Source organism: Grammomys surdaster, unplaced genomic scaffold (genome assembly GCF_004785775.1).
Source record: "Grammomys surdaster isolate TR1022 unplaced genomic scaffold, NIH_TR_1.0 211, whole genome shotgun sequence".
Classification (NCBI taxonomy): Eukaryota; Metazoa; Chordata; class Mammalia; order Rodentia; family Muridae; genus Grammomys; species Grammomys surdaster.
The window spans coordinates 5,918,216-5,926,002 of NW_021604656.1; the positions used below are offsets into that span (position 1 = coordinate 5,918,216).

Below are 7,787 nucleotides of genomic sequence, written 5' to 3' on the forward strand. Positions count from 1 at the left end.
CATACTGACCCTGTTTATCCTGCAGGATGGCTAAGATGCAGTTCCTGGTACTTTCCCAAAGTAACTTATGTTGCAAGTTGAATGATACATCAACAAAGGAAGAAAGTGAAAGTCCATTCCAAAGTAGTTTATGTCACTAGTTGAAGGAGACATCAGGAATAAAACTTTGTCCAGTTCCTGCATATGCTTCTGATGGGAATGCCTTGTAGCGTTTCAAAGGTTGTTGAAACAGCTTCTGGTATGCAGCTCTTCTAGCAGGCTCTGACTCTAGCAGGCTCTGACTCCAGCAGGCTCTGACTCTAGCTGGCTCTGACTCTAGCTCCTGGCTTTCACAATGAAAGTTTATTGGTTTTCCCAAGCCCTAACAATCTCCAAATCAATCTCCACAAACCTTAGTAGACACCATAGGCTCCCCAGGAGGAGACCTGTGACACTGGCTTGATTAAGAAGAGTCACCTCAGTGTGGAGAGGTGAGACAGAGGTGACCCCGTGGGATTACTGATTGTTATCAGTGCCAGGATGGATTAGGGGACAGAGCTGAGGGACAGCACCTCTGGCAGTCGGTAGAAAAGGGTGCAAACACTTTCCGAATGCCTCCTGTGCTTACCCCCTGCACTGAGTAGGTCTCAAACTAGAAGAAGAATGGAGTAGCTTCTTCCCCTATCTCTTCTCTTAGGAGCCCAGAGCCCACAGCAGCTGTCCCCTGCTGCCTCCGAAATTGAATCCAGTTTCTCAAATATTAAAACACAGAGTGTCACCTCAATTGATAATTAGTATCACTCCCCATAGCTTTGATATAAAGTGTCTCTCAAAGGTCTCCCATATTCAAGACTTAGTCATAGGCCCATGGCACCAGCGGGAGGTGGGAAAACCAGCAGGGCATGGGTGGTCACTGGGGACATACATGCCTTTGAAGCAGATACCAGGACCCTGCTCCCTTCTTCTCGGTCTCTATTGGCTTCTGAGTAGAGGGCTTTTCTCCATTAAACCATCAGTCTACAGTGTCCTGCATCACCAACAGTCCCAAAGCCACAGAGACAAACTACCTTGGACAGAAATCTCAAACCCTGATCCCAAATAAATCTTCTCTCTAAGTCGCTTGTTTCCAGTATTGGTGACAGTGCCAGGAAGCTGACTAAACACACTGAAAGCATAAAATACTTTTGTTGGAAGTGCTGCAGGGCATTATGGCTGAATTACCTGATGTAGGAAATGGTCCTTCTCAAACTTTGTGTTGGCTTTGAGCTCATTAAAGTTTTGTTTTTATTATTTCAATTTATGTGTATGCATCTGTGTGTGTCTGTGTGAGGGGCAGCAGGGGCCAGAGAGGACATGGGGTCCCCTAGAGCTGTTGAGGAGTTGAGGGTTGTTGTGAGTCCTCAAATGGGGGTGCTGGGAAGTGAACCCCACTCTCAGCAAGAACAGTAAGCACTCTGTTTTCCTGCTCCTCCTAGTTCGTCCCTCCACTTGCCCTCCCTTCATGCCCACCCCCTTTCCGTCTCTCATTAGAAAAGAACAGGTTTCTAAGAGATAATAACCAAAACATGATGAAATAAAATATTGTAAGATAAAACGAAAACCATCATATGCTTTGGAGGCTGAACAAGGCCACCGAACTGAAGGAAAAAAGCCTCAAGAGCAGGCACAGGAGTTAGAGATCCACTCGGGAGTCCTATATGTGCGTGTGTGCTTATATGTCTGTATGTGTGTGTGTGTGTGTGTGTGTGTGTGTGTGTGTGTGTGTGTACATATATATGTATATATATGTGTGTGTGTCTGTGTGTGTGTGTGTCTGTCTGTCTGTCTATCTGTCTGTGTGTGTGTGTCTGTGTGTCTCTGTGTCTGTCTGTCTGTCTGTCCTGCACAGAGGGCCTGATGCTCACTGCTTCAGTCTCTCTGCGTCCGTATGAGCCTTGCTCAGTTGATTCCAATGCTCTTGATCTCCTAGTGTCCTCTATCCGCTCTGGCTTTCCTAGCTCCTCTTCTGAGGTGTTCCCCGAGCCCTGAGGGGAGGCGATGAATGCAGATGTACCATTCAGAGCTGTGTGTTCTATATCTCTAGATATAACCTGGCTGTGGGTCTCTGCGTATGTTCCTGTCTACTGCAGGAGGAAGCCTCTCTGATGGTGACTGAATAAGGCACTGATCTATGCGTAGAGCAGAATCTCATTAGGAGTCATTTTGTTGATACTTTTTAGATTACTAGTGTGTGGTTTTATCCTAGATCTCTGTGCTACATAATCTGTGGTTCTTGGTCTTAGTGTTGGGCATGGGTTTCATTCTCCTGGAGAGGGCCTTAAGTTCTATGAGACATTGGTTGGCTACTCCCACAAGTTCTGTGCTAGGCTGGCTGCTATAGCATATTTTGCAGGCAGGACAAACTGTAGGATAAGGTTCTGTGGCTGGGTTGATGTTTACATTTATCTTTTGGTTGTCTGCAGAGTATCTTCTGGCACCAAAGACACTTCGAATGTGGGGTGAAGACACATGGGCACCACATGGGCACCAGCTTTACTTCTCCCAGTTCAATGTGGTGCTGTCCTCATCAATATGGCCCTGCTGTCACTTTGCAGGGAGTAACCCTTTGTCTTAGTAACAGCCTGGGTTGTTTGGGATTTCCACGGGACCCCCTGGCCAATAACTCAATTGAATGCAGTCAAATCCTGGTACTGGAGCCTCATTTGGTGATAAGAAATGGCTAGTTGGGACTCCATTTCTACCATTATTAGGAGACCTCATTAGGATTACTTTCATATATTTTAGGACATTCCACTGCACTAGGTTTCCATATCATCCCTCCAACGCCCCTCAATTCTAGATGTCTTTTCTCACATTCCACTCTTCAATCCTATCTCCTCTCCCCCTGCCCCTCCCCATCTGATCCTCCTGTTCCAGTTCCCACCTGCCCCCAATCCAGCTCCCAGTCCCTTTCTCCAAACCTAACCTCTCTGAGTCTACGGACTGTAGGTTGGTCATCATTTATTTATTTAATGACTACATGCCATATTTACCTTTCTGGATCTGGGTTACCTCACTCAGGATGAGTTTTTCTAGTTTTGTCCTTATGCTTGCCAATTTTATGATGCCATTTTTAACAGCTGAGTAATACTCCATTATGTAAATATACCACAGTTTCTTTATCCATTCTTCTGTTGAGAGACATCTAGGGTGTTTCCAGTTTCTGGTGTTTCTGGCTATTATGAGTAGAGCAGCAGTGGACATTGAACAAGTGTCCTTGTGGTTGGATGAAGCATCTTTTGGGCATATGCCTAATGGCATAGCCGGATCTTGAGGTATATTGATTCCCGTCTTCTTGAGGAAAGGCCACACTAATTTCAATACTGGCTGTACAAGTTTTAGCTTTACCAGCCACAGAAGAGTATTTTCCTTACCCCCTACCCTCACCAGCATCAGTTGTCACTTGTGTTATTGATCTTAGTCATTCTGTCAAGTATAGAATGGACTCTCAAAGTAATTTTGATTTACATTTCTCTAACAGCTAATGATTTTGAATATTTAAGTGTTTCTCAGGCATTTGAGTTTCCTCTATTGAAAATTCTGTTTAGATCTGTACTCCATTTCGAATTGGACTATTGGTTTTTTTCATATCTAGTTTCTTGAGTTTTTATATATTTTGGATATTAGTCTCTATTGGATATAGATTTGGTAAAAATTATTTACCATTCTATAGAATGCCATTTTGTTTGAATCATGGTGTCTGCCTTACAGAAGCTTTTCAGTTTCATGAGGTCATATTCATTCATTGTTGATCTTAGTGCCTGTGTCATTGGTGTTCTGTTCAGGAAGTCTTCTCCTGTGCCAAAGTGCTTAAGGATATTCTCCACTTTCTCTCTATCTGGTTCAGAGTATTTGGTTTTATGTTGAGGTCTTCGATCTGCTTGGACTGAGTTTTGTGCAGGGTGATAGCTATGGATCTATTTGCATTCTTCTACATGCAGGCATCCAGTCGGACCAGCACCATTTGTTGAAGATACCATTTTTTCTCCAGTGTGTATTTCTGGCTTCTTTATAGAAATCAGGTGTTTTTAGGTAGATTTATGTCTGGGGATTCAACTTGATCCCATTGAGCAGTGTGTCTGCTTTTATGCCAATTTCATGGTTCACTGTTATTATTACTGTCATCGTCATTATTACCATTATTATCATTATTATTATTTAATACTGCTACTATAGCTCTGTAGTACAACTTGAAATCAAAATCAGCAACGGTGAGGCCTCCAGCAATTCTTGCATTATTCAGGATTGTTTTCACTGTCCTCAGTTTTTTAGTTTTCCATATGAAGTTGAGAACTGCCCTTTCACTGTAAAGAATTTCGCCAGAATCTTAAAGGGATTGCATTTAATCTGTAGATTGCTGTTGGTAAAATGGTCATTTTGACTATGTTAATCCTACAGATGCATGAGCTTGGAAGATCTTTCTATCTTCTGATAGCTTCTTTAATTTCTTTCCTCAAAGACTGGAAGGTTTTTTTGTTTTGTTTTGTTTTGGTTTTTTGTTTGTTTGTTTGATTTTTAATCATACAAATCTTATACTTGCTTGGTTAGACTTACTCTAAGATATTTTATATTTTTTGAGGCTCTTGTGAAGGGTGTTGTTTCCTTGATTTCTTTCACAGTTCTTCTGTCGTTTGTAGATGGGAGGGCCACTGATTTTTGTGAGTTAATTTTGCATCCAGTTACTTTGCCAGTAGGAGTTCCATAGTGGAATTTTTAGGATTACCAGTGTATATTATCATATCTTCTGCAAATATCTTCTTCCTTTCCAATATGTTTCCCCTTGATCTCCTTCAGTGATCTTATTGGTCTAGCTAAGACTCTGAGTACTATATTGAATAGATATGGAGAGAATAGACAATCTTGTCCCTGATTTTAGTGGAATTGTTTTGAGTTTCTCTCTATCTAATTTGAGGTTGGCTATAGGCCTGCTGTAAACTGCCTTTATTATGTTTAGGTATGTGCCTTGTATTCCTAACATCTCCTGGACTTTTATCATGAAGTGGTGTTGGATTTTGTCAAAGGCTTTTCTGTAATAAGATGATCATATGTTTTTTTTCTTTCACTTTGTTCATATGATGGATTACATTCATTGACTTTTTTACATTGAACCACCCCTGCATCCCTGTTAGATTATGGTGGATGACCATTTCGATGTGTTCTTGGATTCAGTTTGTGAGTATTTTGTTGGGTTATTTTTGCATTTATATTCATAGGGGAAATTGGTCTGTAATTCTCTTTCTTTCTTGGGTCTTTACATGGTTTGAGTAACAGAGATTCTGCACTAAAACCATCTGGCCCTGGGCTTCTTTTGGTTGAGATACTTTTAATGACTACTTCTATTTCAGTGGGGGTTGTAGGTCTGTTTAAATTGCTTATCTGCTTTTGGTAAGTGGTACCTACCAAAAAAATTATCCATTTCTTTTCTACTTTCCAATTTGGTGGAGTACAGGACTTTAAAGTATGTCCCTAGCTTCTCTGGGTTTCCTTGGTGTCTGCTCCTATGCCCCCTTCTGTTTTCTGATTTTGTTAATTTGGATCTCTGCCTTTTCCTTTTGATTTTGTTTGTTTATCTTGTTGATTTTCTCAAAGAACCAACTCTTTGTTCCACCAGTTCTTTGTCTTGTTCTCTTTGTTCTTATCTTGTTGATTTCAGCCCTGAGTTTGATTATTTCTTGCTGACTACTCCTCTTGGCTGTTACTCTTTTTGTTCTAGAACTTTCAGGTGTGCTGTTAACTTGCCATATGAGGCCTCTCTAGTTTGTTATGTAGGCACTTAGTGCTATGAACTTGCCTCTTAGAACTGCTTTCACTGTGTCCCATAAGTTTGGATATGCTGAATATTCATTTTCATTGTTTTAGAAAGTATTTACTTTTTAAAATTTATTTCCATCGTGACCCATTTTTCCATTCAGTAGGGAGTCTTTGAGTTTCCATGAGTTTGTAAGCTCTCTGTCATGTCTGTTGTTGATAATCAAGCTTTAATCTGTAGTGGTCTGAGAAGATGCAGGGAGTGACTTCAGTGTCCGCATATCTGCTGTGACTCACTTTGAGTGTGTGGTCAGTTGGGGCAGAGCAGAAGGTATATTCCTTTTCTTTTTGTGTTTGGGAAAAATGTTCCATGAATATCTGTTACATCTATTTGGTTTATGGCATTTGTTAGCTCGAGTCTTTAGTTCCTGTTTACTTTTGTCTCATTGTCCTGCCCGCTGATGAGAATGGGCTGTTGAAGTCTTCCACTGTCAGCAAGTAAGGGTTGATACATAATTTAAGCTGTAGCAGTGTTTCTTTTATACATGTGGGTGTCCCGAGTTTGGGGCATAGATGTTCAGAATTGAAATGTCACTTGGTGGACTTTTTCTTTCATGAATATATAGTGTTCTTCCCCATCTCTTTGTTTCGTTTTGGTTTAAAGTCTATTTTACTAGATATTATAATGGCTACAAGAGCTTGATTTTAGGCCCATTTGCTTGGAATGTCTTTTTTTAACCCTTTACCCTAAGATAATGTCTGTTCTTGACGTTGAGGTGTGTTTCTTGGATGCAGCAAAAAACATGCGAGTCTTTCTGTGAGTCTGTCTTTTTAAAAAATTATTATTCTCCTGAGTGCTACAACTGGTGAGGGGCAGGGTCAACTTTCCTGCTCTTATAACCTCCACCCCAGGGACAGGTCTCCAGCTTCAGCAAATAGTGAGTGGCTCTCCTGAGTACTGCACCTGGCTAGGGGAAGGGGCAGGTCACCTGCTCTCACGCCTCCAGGACCAGATCTCCCATGATGTCCGAGTGAGAGATGGGGCCAGCTCTGCATAGCTGTCAGGTATTAATATGTTCCCGGGTGACAATCCACATCCAGGATGTCTGCCTGGACTTCGGTGGTAACAAATCCCTGCTATTGCAGGGACACAGACCCATGTATGACCTCTGGTGACAGCACAGGGCAGGACCCCACCATGGTCCCAGGTGGCATCACTGGCTACTTATGTCAGGCTGTTCTTCACTATCCTTGAGTCTCCAGCTCTGCCCCTCTTCATTGTGTCCACATCCTTCTGCTTCTCTTTCTCTTCCATTTCTCTACCACTTACTCCTCTTAGTTGTATCCAGGTATGCTGAGTGTCTTAGGTCATCTCTGGAGTGGTCTCATGAGTGCTATGCCCTGCTCATGCATTATGGCACTGGATGGGAGTCACCTCTGCATGGTCTGATACCCCCTACCCATGGCCTGCATGGCACTGTACTGGTGGTCATTTCAGACTGCATCCCTGTCTGGGACCCATGGTGGCTATCTGATATTCATCTCCAGTTTGCTCCTTGCCCAGGGCCCATGGTCTCAGGTGAGGTTTTTCTAGTTTCTGGTTTTCTTCTCATCCTGGCAGCCTGTCAGGGCCTGCATGGTGCCAGGCTAGTGGTCATCTCAGGCTCCCACTTTTCAGGGAATATTAGGTTATTAATATTCAGATGTTCCTAGATCAGAACACTAAGCATAGATGTAGCCTCTCCTTTCTGTCACCTACTGATGAACATGTGACACAGCAGCCACACCTGCAATGCCTTTAGGGGTATTGTTTTTTTATTGGTGAATTGAGACCATTGATATGAGAGAGATCAGTGACCAAGGGTTGTTGATTCTTGTTATGTTGTTGTTGCTGTTGTTATTGGTAGTGGTGGTGGTGGTGTGTGTGTGATTCTCTTCCTCGATTTTGCTGGTGTGAAACTATGTATTTCCTGTGTTTTCACTGGAGTAGTTTACCTCCTTAAATTGGAATTTCCCTTTTA

General features: G+C 42.3%; 1 non-coding gene across 1 annotated transcript; it reads right to left on the bottom strand.

The window, feature by feature from the left end:
- Positions 1–7,446: 7,446 nt before the first annotated feature.
- On the bottom strand, positions 7,447–7,575 carry LOC114624984. The gene has a single exon (XR_003711989.1). It is a non-coding gene; the product is annotated as a small nucleolar RNA SNORA17 (small nucleolar RNA).
- Positions 7,576–7,787: the final 212 nt, after the last annotated feature.